The sequence below is a fragment of the Podarcis liolepis genome (assembly GCF_965112155.1).
Source record: "Podarcis liolepis genome assembly, chromosome: 2".
NCBI classification, from domain to species: Eukaryota; Metazoa; Chordata; class Lepidosauria; order Squamata; family Lacertidae; genus Podarcis; species Podarcis liolepis.
Genome location: NC_139555.1, coordinates 571,464 through 592,800, shown reverse-complemented (window position 1 = coordinate 592,800; position 21,337 = coordinate 571,464). Strand labels below are relative to the sequence as shown.

The 21,337-nt window shown below is 45.2% G+C and overlaps 1 protein-coding gene across 4 annotated transcripts in view; it reads right to left on the bottom strand.

Annotated features, from left to right (window-relative positions):
- Positions 1 to 21,337, bottom strand: part of LPAR2 (lysophosphatidic acid receptor 2) — a 62,557-nt gene that overhangs the window by 34,805 nt on the left and 6,415 nt on the right. The window contains exon 3 of one of the 4 annotated variants that reach the window (XM_083486742.1): positions 7,892 to 8,003. The gene's annotated coding sequence lies outside the window, so the exon portion shown is untranslated. Of the gene's footprint in view, positions 1 to 3,927; positions 4,052 to 4,339; positions 4,525 to 7,891; positions 8,955 to 21,337 lie in introns of those variants that run through there. The other 3 variants (XM_083486741.1, XM_083486743.1, XM_083486744.1) reach the window with 3 other exon arrangements.

Here is a 21,337-nt window from a genome sequence, read left to right as displayed (position 1 = left end):
TCAGTTGGGCAACATCTGACCTTGCAGCTTAGCCTCAAGGGTGGAGGTGCTCACAAACAAGACTAGGAGACTCAACAATAAGGCTGCACAGCTGCTCCCTGGCTCTCAGGATAAGCCTACTGTTCAGGGTGGTGAAATCTGGGGCCGAAGTAAAGTGTGCCAACAACATCACCTCTATCAGTGCATCAAATCTGAGGCCAGCTCAAGATATTCTGGTCCCTGAGTTGTAAGATCCAAAAGGTCACCCCACCATCTCCAATTAGGATGGGACAGTCCTCCACTTGGAATATCTCTCTCACAAAGCCTTGCTGAAAGACATGAGACCAGCAATGATCTACCCCCTCCAACAGCATATGAATCCATATGGCTAATGTGACCCAACAACCCAGCCGGCCTCCCTCACACAGAGCTACTCCACAATCTACTAAACATGACTAACCAAGCTCAGAAACCCCTAACCTCTTGCAATATCAATAAAGAAAAAATAAAAACACAAAGGACCTACCCATGTGATGCTGACACAACCCCTCCCAAACACACCAACTGCAAGATGGCTATGACAAAAATGTCTCTCACCAAATGGAAATGAACTGTGAAAAACTATGAATTGAAAGTGGAGACATTCCCTGTTTATCTGTTTGCTTTGTAACACAAAACCCCCCAATAAAAACTAGTTTAGAAAAAAATATCCATGAGACCAGGACTACTGAGCTTTTGCAGGGCCCACACTTACATTGCCAGGGTTTGTTCAGGAGACGTTGCTGGCTGGCTGCACCCCCCTAGTGTCAGCTCTGTCTGTCACTCACCCTGCCACACTGAATGGAGAGAAAAAACAGACACCCCCCATTGCTCTTGGAAACACCCCTAAGGGCCAGCATGGCCAGCCGTGGCCCATCCCACTGGAGTATGCAGGCAGCTTTCCCACAACAACCTGGAATTGTTTGCTGCTGCTGCTGCTGACCTGGAGGCATTGGTTGCTCAAGTACCCCACGCTATTAACCAAACCAAGCACTTCCCCATATTGGGCCAAACAGCTGTGCTAAAGTTCACTTGTGGGGTTTGTGCTCAGATACGGCAATAGGAGAAAGAGGCACACACTCTTCCAAGAATGCTGAGGTTACACCCCAACTCCATTTTACACTTACTATATAAAGACAATCATGTACCCCACAATTTCTCTCTGGTATTGAAGCACAACTTTTTAAAACAATACACCGCAATACACTTTTTAAAACAATACATAGGTTTCTACCTATCAGTCCAGTCGCAAGTTCCATCAAGATCCTTCAGCCCTCCCCATTCCTCCTCATGATTCACAAGAAACAAATTGTTCCTTGTTCCCCTGAGAAGACCATTGAGAAGTTGAGAAAAAGGATTTCTGGGATCCATCTCCAGGGCTTCATGACTGGAAGGGTTAGGAGCACAGGTAGGAACCCAGGACTCCTAGCCAAGAAGCAGTTTGATTCAAAGGCTGCCTCCCAATCCGGAAGGCTAGAAACCTTCTCCTTGCCCCAAAGAAATGCTGAAATTGTTAGAATTCCAGCCAACTGGGAAGAAGCCAGCTCTGCTTATGTGTGATCACAATGCCTCCCTCCTTTATGGGCTGGACAAACCCAGCCCATTCTTTAAACACAGCCTCCTGCTCTTAAACAAGTTCAGACTCCTTCTCCAAATGCAGCATTTTTCAAATACAGTAATCTCAAATTTCCATGCCCTTCCTGCAACTCCCTGCCCCCCATTAGAAAGATGCAACTCCAAGTAAAGAGAAAATGCTGCACATGGACACACTGACAACCACCGTCCCTCCTCAAACGGAGTCATTTGGAGTAATTCAGGAGCACCTTTCCACCAAGTCAGGCAGGAGAAGCCCACCCATGAGGCAAGGTGAGGCGACTGCCTCAGGCAAGAGGATTCACAGGGGCAGTACATCCCAATGTAGATCTTTACCTCCTCCCTGTCCCTTTGTTCCTGATGTACAGTGAGGGGGAAAGTATCTGATCCCCTGCTAAATTTGCCCGTTTGCCCTCTGACGAAGAAATGACCAGTCCATAATTTTAATGGTAGGTTTATTGTAGCTGTGAGAGACAGAATAACAACAGGAAAACCCCCAGAAACCCAGAAGACAAAAGTCAGAGATTGATGTGCATTATAATGAGTGAAATAAGTATTTGATCCCTTTGCAAAAGATGACTTAGTACATGGTGGCAAAACCCTTGTTGGCAATTACAGAGGTCAACCGTTCCTTGTAGGTGGCCACCAGGTTTGCACACATCTCAGGAGGTATTTTGTTTCACACACTGAGATGTGTGAAGCTGTTAAACTGCCACAGGGGCCAGATTAAACTGACCAGTGGGCCGGATTAGGTCCCCAAAACGGACTTTGGACATGCCTGCTCTAGGCTTTCTGGAACACTTGCAAACCGCTCTCTGGCTGCAGATCTGGCGAGGGTTCACCACAAGGTGCAGCTCCTTCATGGAGCTGTTTTAAGCAGCCTGCACATCCGAGGCAAACTATAATAGTCAAGGAAAACAATTCCCTGGACTTTTGCCAGATCTGTCACTGTGGTTAATTAATAGCGGTTAATTAATAGTTAAGTCAAGGGTATCAAAAATGTATAAATTATTACTTGAGTGGCATACAAAGGATGAGGAAGTAAAATCAGTTATGATTCAGTGGGCCAAAGATTTTGGTTATAATGTACAATTTGATGAGTGGATAAAATTGTGGAAAGAAGGAATGAAATTCACTGCATGCACTACAATAAAAGAAAATGTTATGAAAATGATGTATAGATGGTATGTAACACCAGTGAAATTTGGTAAGATGTATAAAGTTAGTAATAAATGTTGGAAATGTCAGGATAAAGAAGGAACATTTTATCACATGTGGTGGGAGTGTAAGAAAGTGAAAGGCTTCTGGGAAATGATTTATAATGAGATGAAGAAAATGTTGAAATATACTTTTGTTAAGAAACCAGAAGCATTTTTATTAGGAATATTAGGGAATGAAATCAAAAAGAAGGATGTGAAATTATTTAGGTATGCAGTGACAGCAGCTAGAATTTTGATGGCCCAGAAATGGAAACAGGAAGAAATGCCGACGAGGGAAGAATGGAGAATGAAACTGATGGAATATGCAGAAATGGACAAATTAACCAGGAAAATTCGGAATCAACGTGATCAGAGATTCACCGAGGACTGGAATAAATTCACAGAGTATACCCAAAATATATGTGAGAAGCAAATAACGCTTGTTGGCTTTCAAGAAGCTCTGTGAAAACAATGGATAGAAATGTTGCTTAAAAGATATGATAAGATTAAGATTGTCAAAGCGCAATATAAATTTAAGAAATGTGAGTAATTGTGATTATATGGAAAATTGTCAGATAGGCTGAGGGAAGTCTAAAAGATGTATATGTTAGAAATGGATGTTAAATATGGATGGAATGTATATTGGAAACTGAATAAAAATTATTATAAAAAAAAAAATAGTTAAGTCAAGGGTGATTTGAAGTTTGCTTCGCCCAAATTTGTCAATTACTTTTCTGCTGGAGAAACAGAGAAGTTTGAGCGATGTCACTCCAAGCTGTTTTTGTTTGTGCAAAAAGAACAACAGTTCTTTGAACTGTTGCGTGAAAGGACGGTGAAAGACCATTTGTTGGAAAGGAGGATTTCTGAATTTTTGCTTCATGTTATCAAGATTACTCGGTTACCACTGAATATGCTGATCCTGATATCGAGCAACATCTGTGCCGCTGCCATTTGGTAGCACATTATTTTTGCAAGACAGGTAATTTTTAGCAGTGACTGCTCTGAAGAAAAAATACAACCATATGAGGCGACTTACTGGCAAAATGCAAACTCTGGCACCCCACTGACACTTTCCCAAAAGGATATTATTGTGAACAAAACTACGGCAAATACTCACACTTAGTTCTCTCTAACACAGCTTTAGCTCGTGAAGCGATAATAGGGTTGTTCTTAGATTCTCATGGAAGAAACAACCCGTGAAGAACTTCTGTGGCATTTCTATTCCCGCCTTCCCTGCAAAGAGCTCGAGGTGGGGCACGGAAGGAAGCCTGTCTTCCCACCAACTCCGCGTTCCTAGGACTGAGGAGAGAAGGTTTGCTTGGACCGCGCAGGCAGGCTGGCGGGGAGCCGAAGTGGCCCTGCCTGGTCGAGGCTCCCGGGAGCCGCCCGCCTTTGTTGCTTCCGCAACTCCTTCTCCCCGGCCGAGGCAAGAGCCGGTCCGCCCGGGCTCCGCTCCGCAGTCCTTCCCCGCCGCCGCCGCCTTGCCTCCCGCTTCCCGCGCGGCCCCGAAGCCGAAAGGCAGCGCTTACCTGCGCGCCCCGAGCCCGCCGCTCTCCGCCCGCCGCCGCCGCGCTCTAGTGGTGGGCGCCGCGCTGCCGCCGCGGCTGCTTCCTGGAGCGGCGCCCGGGAGGCATCGCGGAGCAGCGCCGGCCTGGCCGCTCTCGCGCGCGGAACAAAGCCGGAGCAAGAGGGAAGCGCCGCCTCGGCCCGCCAAGCGCCGACTGCGCCCCGGCCGGCGGGCGCGCCTCTCTCCGCCTCGGGCGGCCTCCTTGGGCCCGCCTTCCTCGCCTCGCCCTCGGCCCTCGGAGCCACCCAGCCCGGCAAGCGGGCGCCTCCGAGAGGATGGCAGGGGGCGGCATCTCTGTGGCCCCAGGAGGAAGACCCCACTCGGGCCCCTGGCCGGCCACTTGCGGCCACGGCAGGTTTCGGCATCCCGGGGGGGGGGGGGAGGAATGGGGGGGTCGCGGGGTAAGGGGAGAGGGCGGGGGGCAGAAGAGGGACCCAGAGATTTTCCCCCTGCCCCAGTCTAGAGGGGCAGCACAGGTTCCCAAGGGCGCACCTGAATGTGATACTCCAACAGCACCCCCGCTTAGGCGGGGCTGAGCTGCATCCCTCCCTATCAGGCCAGTTGCAGTGAGGGCACAGGGTCCTGCAGCCGGACACAGCAGATGTTGGGCGCAACTGAAGACCATGCATTTAAAGCACATGGCTACACCCCAAAATCCTAGGAGATCTCATTTGCTCCTCATGGAGCTACAAGTCCCAACACATTTCACAAACTGTCATGCCCAGGATTTGGGGAGAAGTCATATGATTTAATTCATGGTATATACATAGCAAGGTGTATGGGGGGTACCTCTGGTGGGGGACGTGTCATGTTCCTTCCGGGGTTGTTTGTCCACCTTTGGTCCCCACCCTGCACTCCGCTCTCACCTGTGGCTCCTCTCACCTGTTGGCTGTTGTGAACAGAGTGCAAAGCTTGGAGACAAGTTGGGTTTACTGTTAGGAGAGTCAGTCAGTCATGTTGGGATATTGTGGTTCTTGCCTGGCCTGATGAAGCTATTGATTATGCAGGAGTATGGTTGCAGTCCTATGGCGGAAGCCCCACTGAATGCCATGAAAGGCCATAAGGCAGAATAGAGGAGCCTGTAGCCCTCCAGCTGTCGAAGGACTCCATCCCACCAGTCCACCCCGCCAGCCCTAGCCCAGTGGTCTGGGATGCTGGAAGGGCAGCAACAACATCTGGAGGGTGTCGGGTTCCCCATCCCTGCCCTAAGGCCTGCAGCTCATGTTTACTCCCAGTTGCTTTTAAAAGAATGTGCAACCCAGTCCTGGGTCTGTTTACCTAGAAGGACGTCCCACTGTGCTCAATGGAGCTCACATCCCAGTTTGTGTGCATAAGCAAATTGACTCGAAAGTCAGTGAAACCCCAGAAGTCAGTGGGCAGCCTTAGGATCTTTGACTTACCTCCGGATTAGAGGGGCTTTAGAGCAGTGGGTGTCTTGCCAACCAGGACAATCCAGTCCAGGGGTCAGCAAGGGGCGGTTCACTCCAGCAGAGATCCCTCCATGGGCTGGATTGCACATGGGCGCATGCGCCTGCCATTTCCAGCATCTGCGTCTGTGCAGATGTGATTTCTAGTGACACGGAAGCAAGTCCCCACGCCACGCCAATTTAGCGCAGCGCGTGGGGACTCGCCGAGCGCGTGGCTCGGTTTGGGGGCAGCTCATAGGGTGGTTCAACCCCGTGGCCCATGGGCCTTGGGTTGCTGACCCCTGATCCAGTCTATCTGGGCGGTCACACACACAAACATGCAATTTAAAAAAACACCACTGTCCATGCATCCTCTGACCATACAGTTTAGCATTGATTGTTTTGGCCTGAGCAGAGTAGTTAGGGAAAGGGAACTCAGACTCTTGGATTCAGTCTTTCATTCACAGGAGATTGGGGGGGGGGGAGGAGGAGGAAATGTTAATGTGTTTGGACGTGTACACATGTTAGATCTCACTCTGATTGTAGGTTGGTTTTGGGGGGAATAGGGGTGATAGATTCACTGCAAAGACACACCTGTACTTGTGTATAAAATGTTTGTAGATATGTGTATTACAGTCATGGCAGCTAGAAAAGTTAGGAGGTAACAAAACAAAGCTGACATTCCCTCCATTGCATAAAACGTTTGCCCCGAGGATGAATGCTTACAAGAGAGATCATAATAGAGGGGCAACATTCTGGAAACTTTGAGGGTGGTTGTAATCACTTCTGTCTATATCTGTAGGAAAGGCTTTAGTTTGGGGGCAAAACAGGGCCAGCAGAATGAGGCATCTGCATAAGGCAGTGGCAGTCTCTAGCTATTCCTCCTGAGTCCTCCCCGCCCATTCCCAATGTTGGGGGGCAGAGCTGTGTGTGCCATCTGGCTGGCCCTGCATCCCTTAAGCCAGACTCATACCCTCAGGTGCAGGGCAGGGCACGACCCCAGTGCCGGGGTGAGTAAGACTGGGCTGCCATTCCTATCCACTTCTGTGCCTGGAAATGAGAGATCTCGTCATTCCTCCCCAGGCAGCACGATACGTATTTTGGCCCAGGCCTGAGGACAGTTTAAAGGATAATTGTGGAGTGAAACCAGGCCTTCCCTTACACCCTCTGGGTGGCGGCTGCTACCTACACCCACTTCCAGATAGTTGTTCTCAGGCACAGAGACAATGGCGCAAATCCGGAACTCAGAATTTATTTTGCCCACTGGTTCCTTGTTGGTTCATTGCACACTTACACTGGAGCAAGTGCAGCTGGCATCTCCCTCCACGTCTTACCCTGGAGACACAGGATGGGTAAATGGGAACTGACCTTCCCATCATGCCTGCAGTTTAACCTTTCCAATGATTGAGAATGTTGCTCCCTCAGCCTCTCTCTTGCCTTCTTAGTTGGTCATCACTTAGCATGGGTTTGATAGGGTTGCCTCCTTACTGTTGTCTTTACTTGAAGGTGACTGATTTTTGCATCCAGAGAGAGCCTGCTGCAGCTCTGCTCATGTCCCCCACTACCACCTTTCTTCTTCTTTACTATCACATTTCTCTGTTGCTATTCAGCTCCTGGTAGAAACCGCAGCAGGGGTTTTTATTCTCCAGCTTACAAGTTTTCCATTGCTGTCCCATCCCCCACCCTTTAACAAGCCAGTGAATTATGGCCCTCCTCCTGGCCAAAAATCTCTCCAGGGCAGGCAGGAAGTGGAATGGGGCTTTTCCATGAGGCCTTGAAGATGCTGGGGCTCCCCTCTCCGCTTCCCCACCTCCTCCCCGTTTTAGCCAGCTGTAGCAGAGAGAGTAATTTAAAACCAGCTTTCTTTAATCACTGCCACATGTGTGAGGCTCCGCCATTCATCTTGCCTTTGCAGGGTGTGAGTCACTCAGCTCCAGTGGGGGCTGACATGAAGAGGAGCTTCCTGAAAACAATAGCAATAACCAGAAGAGTGGCAGGTTTGCAGGTAGACCAGGGTAGGCTCCCAGATGGAAGGAGGGCCAGGGAGAAGATGCTCTGGCTTCCTAAGCACCAGCAAAACAATTATGTTTAGCCCCTTTATACTCTACCTTTCTTCTGTCTTCTCAAGGCAGTTCATGTAGTCTCTCATCCAGACCCAGACCAGACCTAGACCCACTTGGTTGCAGCAAGATGGTTGCTTCAGGTGCCTTCAGACCATCCCTGAGAAAGAATGAGATACAGATGCTTAGCAACATACAAAGCACCCAATCCCTAGATGTCCAGGTTCTGATTTGGGATTCCTCAGCCCTCTGGTGCCTCATAGGGAATATACCACAGAACAAATAGTGACCTGTCCATGTTTAGATGAAAAGGACAAGGATAACAAGACATTCTGATGCCTGAGATGGAAAATCCTAACTGATCTTGCCTGCACTCACAGGTCCTGGAAAAGTTCTTCCAGGCAAGTCCTGTTGAAACCAGTGCAAGCTGCGCAAGAGCATAGTGGCTTATTTCAGTGAAGCTTGTGCAGGAGAACTTCTCCATGGAATATATCGCACAGTTGGGTCACCTCAGTCTGCTACTCTTCTGGGCCTTCAAAATCTGCAGCCTGAGTTGGCCAACTCCCCTTGCCCAGCAGAAGGTCTGAGTGGGACAGTTGTGATTAACTGAGAGATCACTCAGTGTTTAATTTATGACCTCCCTTCCAATATGGTGCCCAGTGTGGCTTGCAACCAGCATCAGCCCCATCATAAAAATAGACTAAACCCATTTTGTTAGTGAGGTGAGCATTCCTAAGTTATGGCTGCTCAGTGCCCATCACAAGGAGGTGGAGGGTGCATTGTTGGCAGAGATGCTGAACCTCAGGCAAAGGGGGTTGGAGATCCTTAGCCTTTCCCCAGACTAATCCCCTCTCCAGCCCTGTCTTGCCCCCTCCTTGATTGCTAAGCTTTAGCTGGGTGGAATATGTCCTTAGACGCCGACAATGCTACTTTTTCACCTGGAGGGGGAGACAGAGAAGGGTAGGGCTGTGTGCAGAAAATAACCTGCTGGACAAAGGTAAAATCTGCAGCCATTGCTCTGCCCACTTTTGCCTCTGACCCTGCCCACCCCTGGCATGTGCCCCTCCCTCAAAAAAAGTTGGCCTACAGGAGAATGGCCCTTGGGCCAAAAAGCATTGCCCACCCACCCATGCCATGGATCACTTGATTGCATGAGCCTGATGCCCCGGCTGGCCTTGCACTTGCTGCAAGCCAAGACCCTCTTGGTCAGGACACACAGCACTGCAAGGGGCTCCGTCTGCTCCCCTGCGGCAATGAGGCACATCCACCCTGATCAGCACCGAGTTCTTCCACACCAACATCCACATGGCTCCCTCTGCTTCGTTCACAGCCGTGACTGGAGGGCACTGCAGATTGTCTCAGGACAGTGATAACCATGTGCTGAAAGGCCCTGAATTCGGGGGGCGGGGGCGGGGGGGATGCTAGAGTGGCATGAATGAGCATGGGAAGGGGAGCAGAGTCTGTCAAGGATTAAGGCTGCAATCCTATCCAGGGTTTCTTAGGAATAAGCTCAATTGGACTCAGTGACACTTAGCATCAGAAGACTACACACCTATAGGATTGGGTTGCACACACAGTGGTACCTCGGGTTAAGAACTTAATTCTTTCCAGAGGTCCGTCCTTAACCTGAAACTGTTCTTAACCTGAGACACCACTTTAGCTAAAGGGGCCTCCCGCTACTGCCACTGCGCAATTTCTGTTCTCATCCTGAAGCAAAGTTCTTAACCCGAGGTACTATTTCTGGGTTAGTGGAGTCTGTAACCTGAAGCGTCTGTAACCTGAAGCATCTGTAACTCGAGGTACCACTGTATTGTACTGCCAAATGAGGCACCTCTCTGTGCACTAGATGTCGTTTGGGATTCAGTTTGATCCATGCTCAATGTTCTCCCTATTTTCAAAAAGGGGAAAAGAGGGGACCCAAATAATTACCGCCCAGTCAGTCTGACATCAATACCAGGGAAGATTCTGGAGCAGAGCATTAAGCAAACAGACTGTGAGCACCTAGAAAGGAATGCTGTGATCACCAATAGTCAGCATGGATTTCTGAAAAATAAGTCATGTCAGACTAACCTGATCTCGTTTTTTGACAGAATTAGAAGCCTGGTAGATGAAGGGAATGCAGTGGATGTAGCCTACCTTGATTTCAGCAAGGCATTCGACAAGGTGCCCCATGATATTCTTGTAAAGAAGCGGGTAAAATGCAATCTTGACTATGCTACCACTCAGTGGATTTGTAACTGGCTGACTGACCGAACCCAAAGGGTGCTCATCAATGGTTCCTCTTCATCCTGGAGAAGAGTGACTAGTGGGGTGCCACAGGGTTCTGTCTTGGGCCCGGTCTTATTCAACATCTTTATCAACGACTTGGATGATGGACTCAAGGGCATCCTGATCAAATTTGCAGATGACACCAAACTGGGAGGGGTGGCTAACACCCTAGAGGACAGGATCACACTTCAAAACGACCTTGACAGATTAGAGAACTGGGCCAAAACAAACAAGATGAACTTTAACAGGGAGAAATGTAAAGTATTGCACTTGGGCAAAAAAAATGAGAGGCACAAATACAAGATGGGTGACACCTGGCTTGAGAGCAGTACATGTGAAAAGTCTTGGTTGGCCACAAACTTGACATGAGCCAACAGTGTGACGCGGCAGCTAAAAAAGCGAATGCAATTCTGGGCTGCATCAATAGGAGTATAGCATCTAGATCAAGGGAAGTAATAGTGCCACTGTATTCTGCTCTGGTCAGACCTCACCTGGAGTACTGTGTCCAGTTCTGGGCACCACAGTTCAAGAAGGACACTGACAAACTGGAACGTGTCCAGAGGAGGGCAATCAAAATGGTCAAAGGTCTGGAAACGATGCCTTATGAGGAACAGCTAAGGGAGCTGGGCATGTTTAGCCTGGAGAAGAGGAGGTTAAGGGGTGATATGATAGCCATGTTCAAATATATAAAAGGATGTCATATAGAGGAGGGAGAAAGGTTGTTTTCTGCTGCTCCAGAGAAGCGGACACGGAGCAATGGATCCAAACTACAAGAAAGAAGATTCCACCTAAACATTAGGAAGAACTCCCTGACAGTAAGAGCTGTTTGACAGTGGAATTTGCTGCCAAGGAGTGTGGTGGAGTCTCCTACTTTGGAGGTCTTTAAGCAGAGGCTTGACAACCATATGTCAGGAGTGCTCTGATGGTGTTTCCTGCTTGGCAGGGGTTTGGACTCGATGGCCCTTGTGGTCTATTCCGATTCTATGATTCTATGATTCTCTGTGGCTACTGCCTGCTTGAGTTCAGTCTGATCACCTCTGCTTGGCTTTGTTGACTATCTGAATCCACCCATGCCGAGGGCTGGAATTTCAGGGGGTGTGCTCAGAAGACGGCCCCTCCCAGGTCCGGCTTATAGAAGACTACAAGGAAAACATGACTTGACTAAACCTGGGAGGAGTCAGAAATGGGGCTCCTGGGTTTTCTAAAGGACTCGCTATCTTTCTCCCCATAATTAAAGCACTGCCCAGCTGCCAAGAGCACTTGGGGATGGGAAGCCTTCCTGGTTGCAACTGAGGATAAGAGGCTTCCGATAAGTTCTGGGGGTGTTTGACTGCAGGAAATACCTCCATCCCAGACTAGAAAATTCCAGTTATACCTGATCACTCGCATTGCACTGGCATGTGGTATAAGCAAGCATCTCTGTTAAAAAGGCATCTATGTTTTGATCTCAACACACACACACACACACACACACACACACACACACACACACACCACCCTGGTCAGACTGGAACCATTGAAAAAGGACAGTTCCTCATTTTTAAAGGCAACTTGTTTGATTAGATCCTGGTTCTGCCTCCCACACAGGCAAGCTGACTGTAAACACATTTCCTTTGCAGTAAGTGCTGTCTGTTTCCCTGGACCTTGGATTGCATCCCTAAGGAGCTTTCCCTAGAGAGCCCAGATTACTTCCTTCTCTGGAGCTCATCCAATTTCACTCTGCACAGTTTGCATTCTTGCGCTTGAATCATTCCTCTAGCTCTCCTCTGCACAACAAGCTTTGAAGATCTTACAACAGCATATGAAAAACATGAAAAACTGCCCTGTTGGATCAAGTCAAGGTCCATCTTGCCCAGCATGGTGTATCTGACAATAGGCAGCCCCTGCCTGATTCCTCCCCCACTGTGTGAAAACCAGTGTCTGGTGTTCTAAGGTAAACTGTTCCTACACAGGGAGGTTCCATTGAGGCTAAGAGTAGACCTAACATCCTTTAAGAGTTGCAGTGAGAGGAGAGTAGTGAGAACTGCAATGTACACTACACCATGTTGTGTTGTCTACATTGTGAGATTATGGCATGGAGGGTATTTGCAGTATGCTGGCTCCTCCAAATGTGAGATTTCATTTGCTCTGGTGGCTATCATAATTTTCTTCCATTTACACCCCAACTTTCCTTCACTGTGGAACCCAAGGTAATGCGAATTGGGCTTCCAAGGTGGTCTTCCTTCCAGGCACTAACCAGACTCAGACCTTGCATGTCTAAGAGCATGTTGAGCATCCTTGCAGGCTGAAGGTGGGCGATATCTTTGCAATCAGCCGCTGAAGGAAGCTGGCAGTTCTTTCTCACTTGTCACTTCAAAGGCAGGCCTAGCATCTTGACTTCATGACGTGCAAATTGCTAGGAGGGTGGGATCAGAGATCATTCACATCCCCTTCCCCAGGGAACTGACTCTGATTCCAACTCCTCTGTTTATGAGGTTGCTTCTTTTTTGCCCATTTTCTGCAAATACATCTGAGTTAACTGCAGCCAGCTTGCCTTGTGACCTTTTCTGTCTTTCAATAGCACTGTGCTGGGAATGACTGCAGGACTGCTTGTAGTTTGGGGATATTCTAAAAGAAAGAAAAGAAAACACAAACACATACTCCAGCTCAGAGGTTTTGAGATTTCTCACCTGGAGTGGGCTCTTCTCCATATGGATTTGTTTCTAAAGCCAGTTCTTATCTGCAGGGCAGCCCAGGTATGTTAGAGTATGGCCACAGAGTATGGACCAAGAACAGGGCCGGATTGAGGTTTGATGAGGCCCTCAGCTCCTGAAGGTAATGGGGCCCTTTATATGTCCAGCTGTCCTTTGTCAACAACAAATTGTCGCTGTTTTTTGTTGTTGTTGAATATATGCTATATGGTAATTTATGGCCCTAATACAGTGGTACCTCAGGTTAAGAACTTCTGGAGGTCCGGGGACTTCCGGAGGCGGCACGAAACGGTAATGGCGGTCCTCTTTAGTGTCTAAAGAGGGGCTCCGCAGAAAAGGATCGTTCGCTACGGCACAGCGACGATCCACCAAGAAAAACCACGAGCAGAGTGAGCTCGTGGCCGTGGGACTCGGCGGGCACCTGGAGCGACCCCCAAAATGAAGAAGGGACCCCGTAAGGGGTTCCGGAAGCGCGGAGGGGAAGCGGTGCTGGGAGTTCATCGCTCTTTCTGCGGGAGCGAAGCCGCGCGGCTGCTGCTGATGAGCGCCGACCTTTCTTCCTTAATCATTGGATTACAAATTATCTACCCGTGAGTAAGTGTTACTCTACTTTGGATTTACAAATTTAGAAATTCGGCTGAAAGCGGGAGACAAAAAAAAGGAATTCCGTCTCCCGGCAAGGCTTACAGATCAAAGGCAAAGTAACTGACAGGCTGGAAGCCGTAGAAAGGGACTTTAAAATTGGAAGCATTATGCGTCTGACAGAACTGGTGTTTGAAATGAAAGGCAAGTTTTCTTCTTTATCTATTCTACTGTGTTGAAGTAATTTGGGAACCTTCTCCTTTAGTGGACCTTAAAGTTTAAAACCCAGCCTCGGGATGGCGGGGGAAAAGAATGCCTTTTGCGGATACAATCTATAAAACTGAAATAGATACATAGAGGCAATTCTGGATTATACAACTAAGTAACTGTATCCTGCACCTTGGGAGGCGACTTTTGTGGCAACTTTGGAAGGGCTCTGCAAGTGGAAAAAAGTTCTAAGGACTATTGTTAAATTATTTAGCTGCAGGAACTTTAATGGCGACCAAAACTTTTTTCCTTCTCTCCTGAACTCTAACTGTACTCCCTCCAACTGTACTCCCTCTAGTGGAGACTGGGATTTACAATTTCCTGGGAACTAACTTTGTTTTGACTCTCTGCTGTTGTTATCTACACTGAGGTCTGTCCTTCCCATGGAACATTTGACAGCTTGACCTTGACTCATAGACAGGTGGGGAATGAGTGGCCAACCGAAAACAAGATCTGCAAAAGCGAAAGCAACGAAAGGCCAGCTTGTGCAAACAACTTTGACTTCTCAGTCACGTAGATCATCAGTTCCTGCTGTACTGAAGGGAATTGAACCTCCAACAGCAGCTGAATTGAAGGGAACTGAACCTTCAACAACAGCTGAACAACCAGCAACAGAGGATATGGCTGCAGGTGGATCTGATACACTTCTGAAGGAAATGCTACAACAATTTGCAATCTTAAATAAGAAGGTTGACGACCAAACAGCAAAAATTGACTTAGCCACATCCTCTATTACAAAGCTATCTGAACAAGTGGCACAGCACTCACAAGCAATTGGGGATCTAAAAGACGTTACTTCTGAGAACCGGAAACTGGCCGAAGCTGCGAACGAAAAAGCTGACCAAGCAATTCAAAAAGTGGATGAATTGAAAGGAGAGGTAAGGCCACTACACAAGCACATTGGCGACCAGCAGGCCTACCTGTCTATGGTGGAATTGAGAAACCGGGAAAATAATTTGAGATTACGCTCTATCCCAGAGCTTGAAAAAGAAGATTTGACTGGTTTCTTGACAGCAGAATTCTCCAAATTCTGGGGTATAAAGGAAGACGAAGACTTTAAAATAACAACGGCATTTAGATTGGGAAGTGTCGCCAGGAAGGACAGACCCAGAGACTGCCTGATTATCCTAAGGACCAAACAGGAGAGAGACAAAATACTTGACCTTCATTTTAATAAATCGCTTGAGATCCAGGACAGAAGAGCGGAAATTTATAAGGATATACCAAAACAATTACTGGATCTCAGATCTATTTATACTGACCTAGCAAGACTTTTGAGAAGTAACGGGATACCTTACAGGTGGGAGTTTCCACAAGGTCTATCATTCAAATACAAGGGAAAGAAGGTTAGAATTAAAACAAAAGAGGACAACCAGAAGTTCCTGCACGACCACGGAGAGGATCTTCAGAAGGGAACAGCAGTTCCTTGGCCTCCGCCACTGCCAGGATTGGAACCAACACCATCTCCCTCGGACCCGGACAAAAAGGAGGACACCCCATAAAGAGTAACAACAGACTGATACAGGATGTCTCTGCAGCTGTACAGTTGGAACATTAATGGCGCAAATTCCCCGGAAAAACGAAAAAGGATTTTTCATATTTTGAAAAAGGAACATTTGGATATAATCTGCTTGCAAGAAACGCATGTGACTAGGCTCCACAGGAAAGTACTAATCAACAAAAGACTAGGCCAAGAATTTATTTCATCAGACAAAGTAAAAAAGAGAGGCCTGGTGATCTACGTAAAGGAGAACCTAGCACCGAAATTTTTGTTTAAAGATGAGCAAGGAAGAATCTTGGCAATTGAAATACAATCTCAAGGAGAAAAAGTTTTGATATTAGGAATTTATGCACCAAATGAGGGGAAAGCAGAATTTTATAAGAAGCTACATGAGACATTATTGGACTATCTGGACTATTCGAACATCATTATGATGGGAGACATGAATGGGGTGGTCTCTACTTTGATGGATAAGTCACAAAGCCAAAATTTAACTAAGGATGGCAGACTACCGAAAACTTTTTTTGAACTGGCAGACAATATGGATTTGATTGACATTTGGCGGACAAGGAACCCCCTAGGTAGAGAGGGAACTTTCTTTTCTGAGGCCCACTCGTCATGGACGAGAATCGACCAAATTTGGACAACTAGAGGGCTGGCACCGAAGACTATAAGAGTGGAAATCTGCCCAAAGACTTGCTCCGACCATAACGCCCTGAAAATGGAATTGAGACTTACTCCAGCCGGTTCCTTCAGATGGAAAATGAATGACACCCTGTTTAGGGATCAAGAGATCGTAAAGAAGGCCCAAAAAACTTTAAAGGACTATTTTGAAATTAACTTGAACACTTCTGTGGAAAAAAGAACAATCTGGGACGCGAGTAAAGCTGTAATGAGGGGGTTTCTGATACAACAAAATACAATTAAGAAAAAACTCTGGAATGGGAAAAAGGACAAAATATTAGAGAGGATAAGAGATGGAGAGAAAAGACTGAGATCTAAACCAAAATCCAAAGCGATCTTGCGAGAAATTAAATTCCATCAGGCACAATATTTGAAATTGATAAATCAAGAAGTGGAATGGAAAATCAAACAAATGAGACAAAGATCCTTTGAGTCAGCAAATAAATGTGGGAAACTGCTGGCATGGCAGTTGAAAAAAAGACAGAAACTCAACTATGTTACCAATCTAGAGGTGGAAGGGAAAAATATCCAGAAACCAGGTGAAATTAGAAAGTGTTTCCAGAAATATTTTAAAAAGCTGTATACACAAGGGCCTGAGGAAGTGTCTGAGATGGAACGATTTTTGAAACTCAACGGCTTACCAGAATTATCTCAGGAGAAGAGATCAATCTTGAACTGTAAAATAACAAAACAGGAAATTGAGGATGCCATTCAAAATATGCAGCTGGGCAAATCTCCAGGCCCAGATGGGCTCACCTCCAAGTACTATAAGACACTAAAAGACTACTTGATTCAACCACTAATGGAGGTTTGCAATCAGATTATGGGGGGAGGAAGGGCACCGGAAACGTGGAAAGAAGCTTTCATCACATTGATACCCAAAGTGGAAACTGAAAAGACTCAACTTAGGAACTACCGTCCCATCTCACTCCTAAATGTGGATTATAAAATATTTGCAGACATTTTGGCAAGCAGATTGAAAAAGGTTTTAAATGAAGTAATTCATAAGGACCAAGCAGGCTTTCTCCCTGGTAGGCATTTGTTTGACAATACTAGGAATATTATTGATATTCTGGAACTTTTGCAAACAAATATTAACACTAAAGCAGTGCTAATTTTTATTGATGCTGAGAAGGCCTTTGACAATATTTCTTGGAAATTTATGAAGAAAAACTTGGAAGGGATGGGAGTGGGACGGGGGTTTGAAAATGGCATAGAAGCAATTTATTCAGAACAAAAAGCTAAGCTGATAGTGAACAATGTGGTGACAGAGGAGTTCCATATTGAAAAAGGAACACGCCAGGGGTGCCCCCTATCCCCCCTATTATTTATATCAGTCCTGGAGGTTCTGCTGAACATGATTAGGAGGGACCGGCAATTACAGGGGATCACGGTCGGAGTGAAACAATATAAACTGAAAGCATTTGCAGATGACTTAGTTTTAACACTACAGGAGCCAGAATCTAGTACAAAAAGAGTTTTGGAACTGATACAAGAATTTGGTCGGGTGGCAGGATTTAAGTTGAACAAACAAAAAACTATAGTTTTGGGGGAAAACTTGACGCCTTTAGAAATAGAGGGGTTTCAGAAGGAAACAGAGCTAACTGTGGTTAAGAAAGTGAAATACCTGGGGGTAAACTTGACGCCTAAAAATTTGAATTTGTTTAAGGACAATTATGAGAAATGTTGGTCAGAAGTTAAGAAAGATTTGGAAACTTGGTCGAGATTGAAGCTTTCCTTGCTGGGCCGAATTGCTGCTGTTAAGATGAATGTTTTGCCAAAAATGTTATTTTTATTTCAAACCTTGCAGGTCGTGGACAGAGTGGAATGTTTTGGAAAGTGGCAGAGGGACATTTCAAAGTTTGTCTGGCAGGGCAAAAAGCCCCGAATAAAGTTTAAAATACTAACTGATGCAAAAGAAAGAGGGGGGTTTGCCCTGCCAGACTTAAGGTTATACTATGAGGCGGCAGCCTTCTGCTGGTTGAAAGACTGGATCTTATTAGAGAATACAGATGTCCTAGACCTGGAAGGTTTTAACAACTCGTTAGGATGGCATGCGTATTTGTGGTACGGCAAGGCAAAAACACATGGTATGTTCAAAAACCATATTGTCAGGAAAGCAATTTTTATGGTCTGGATGAAATACAAAGACTTACTTGAAAGTAAGACTCCGAGGTGGTTATCACCAGTGGAGGCTAAGGCGTGGAAAAAACCCAATATGGAGGCCGGCTGGCCGAAATATTGGGAATTAATAGAAAAAATTGGTGACAATTGGAGGTTGCGGAGCTTTGAAAATTTAAAGGATAAGGTGCAAGATTGGTTTCACTATGCCCAAATTAATGAGGTTGTTAAGTTGGACAAAAAAATAGGATTCCAGGTGGAAAAATCGAAACTTGAGACAGATACCAAAGACCAAGGTATTATCGAGAATGTATAACTTGCTGCTTAAATGGAATACACAGGATGAGACAGTTAAATCAGCCATGATAAAGTGGGCTCAAGACATTGGTTACAATATCATGTTTGAAGACTGGGAAAGGTTATGGACCACCGGTATGAAATTTACGGCATGTAATGCCTTGAAAGAAAACATCATGAAAATGATATACAGATGGTACATGACCCCAGTCAAGCTTGCTAAGATATACCATTTGTCTGATAATAAATGTTGGAAGTGTAAGGAGGCTGAAGGAACATTCTTTCACCTTTGGTGGACCTGTCCAAGAGTGAAGGCCTTCTGGGAAATGATTTATAATGAGTTAAAAAAGGTGTTTAAGTACACCTTTCCTAAGAAACCGGAGGCCTTCCTCTTGGGCATTATGGGTCAAAAGGTGTTAAAGAAGGACAGAACGTTCTTTATGTATGCTACCACAGCAGCAAGAATCCTGATCGCCAAATATTGGAAGACTCAAGATTTGCCCACACTGGAAGAGTGGCAAACGCAACTGATTGACTACATGGAGCTGGCCGAGATGACCGCCAGAATCCGAGACTTGGGAGAAGAAGCAATGGAGGAGGACTGGAAAAAATTTAAGAACTATCTGCAAAAATTTTATAAATTATATGAACTATAAAATGACGCATAATTTGAAATGCTAGCCCCAGCAATGAGAGTGTAATATCTATGAAATTGGATAATTTTATTGAAAGAATCAAGTTTAAATGTTAAAAATGAAAATATGTTTTGTTTTCAGAGTAAACGGATAATAAGGGATTTAAACTTAAATTGCAATTGAAAGTACAAAAAAACACATGAAACAAGGTTATAATTTGCTGATAAATTTATTGTCAAGAATGCATTGTGCGGGAGATGTGGGGAAGTTCGATAGAAAGTTGAAGTAAGATGTTGAAAGGTGATGATTCTTTTTATATCTTTTTTGTATCTTTTTTTTCTTTTTTCTTCTTTTCTTCTTTTGTCTATGACTGAAAAAATGCAATAAAAATTACTTTAAAAAAAAAAAGAACTTCTGGAGGTCCGTTCTTAACCTGAAACTGTTCTTAACCTGAGGTACCACTTTAGCTAATGGGGCCTCCCACTGCTGCCGTGCCGCTGCTGCACGATTTCTGTTCTTATCCTGAAGCAAAGTTTTTTTAAAGAATAATTTTTATTAACTGACCAATCACATCAAATCAAACCAAATTACATAAATTACAAATTACAAAGCCGAATTTTAAATTTTTGTTGGGGGGTACCCATATTTCAAGTTCCGAAGGGGATCCAATCATCTTCTTGCTTCTTATTACTGCTTTAATGTCCACAAATCTGACCATATGATGTTCACAGTACTATCCAGTCCTTTCTTATTGTTTTTCCTCATCTCTTCTTATTATTTTCATATATTTTTCCTTTCTCTTTGTGACCTCTGATAGTCTCCACAAGCGGGTTAAAACAGTTTGTAATCCTGTGTGGATATTTTTTTAATTTTTTTATTTTTTTTTAATTAAATTTTTATTGAAGTTTTAACAAATCACCACAATACAATACAACACCATAACAATGACATACTAACAAACACAAAAAAACACGTATAACTTCAATTTTTACTTTCTTTTAGCTTACTTTCACGACTTCCTCATACCTTTCCTTTCTGTATTCCAATTTCAAATTCAATTGTCAGCAAATCCTTACCCTACTTTTAAATTAGTTTTTAAAAAATTATTTTCTTCTAATTATCCCTTGCCGCTTTTAACCCCTTAATAACCAATCCAGCATTTTTCTAACCTTCATTAATTTTACAATATTTCTTGAAATACTCTTTAAATTTCTTCCAGTCTTCCTGCGCCGTATCTCTTCCCTGGTCACGGATTCTGCTCGTCATTTCCGCCAGTCCCATATAGTCTATCACCTTCAGTTGCCATTCTTCCACGGTGGGTAATTCTTGCGTCTTCCAGTACTTTGCGATGAGTATTCTTGCTGCTGTTGTGGCATACATGAAAAATGTTCTGTCCTTCTTTGACACCAATTGGCCGACAATGCCCAGGAGGAAGGCCTTTGGTTTCTTAGGGAAAGTGTACCTAAGTACCTTTTTCAATTCATTATAGATCATTTCCCAGAAAGCCTTGATCTTTGGGCACGTCCACCAAAGGTGAAAGAATGTTCCTTCAATTTCTTTACATTTCCAACATTTATTATCGGGCAAGTGATAAATTTTTGCAAGCTTGACTGGGGTCATGTACCACCTGTATATCATTTTCATAATATTCTCTCTTAAGGCATTACACGCCGTAAATTTCATACCTGTGGTCCACAACCTTTCCCAGTCAGCAAACAAAATATTATGACCAATGTCCTGTGCCCACTTAATCATTGCGGACTTAACCACTTCATCTTGTGTATTCCATTCCAACAGCAAGCTATACATTCTTGACAAATTCTTAGTGCTGGATTCTAACAAATCAATCTCTAATTTTGATTTTTCCACCTGGAAGCCAATTTTTCTGTCTGTTTTAAACACTTCCATTATTTGATAATAATGAAACCAGTCTCTCACTTTCCCTTTTAGTTTTTCGAAATTTTGCAGTTTCCATCTATCCCCTTCTTGTTCCAAAATTTCTCCATATCTTGGCCATTTGGCCTCCATATTAGGTTTTTTTTATCCAAGAGCCATATCCAGACGTTTTCCGTATAACATCACTTCCATAAATCAAAACAGTCTTAGCGGCGTTAATCTTCACAAATCTGTCACCTTTCTCAACCTCTGAGGAGATTCACCAGGAAAGCAGTCTGAAAACAAATCCATTCCTCCTCCCGGTTATAAATCGGCAAAACCTGCCAAGATGGCAACTCTATTTTTTGCTGCGCCATTCCAAAAGCTCTTGTTCTTTACTCAATCTCCATAAAGCATACTTTTGGCTAAAATTCATTTCCACACAGTCCTTAATCATCCTGCTTGGGTCAGTTAACTGACGGTTCTAACGAGGAGTGGTTCTTGGTTAATCACATAGAAGAAAAGAAAAAAAGGTCGTTGTCCCCCCATCCAGGTCCGTTGCCGACATACCCAG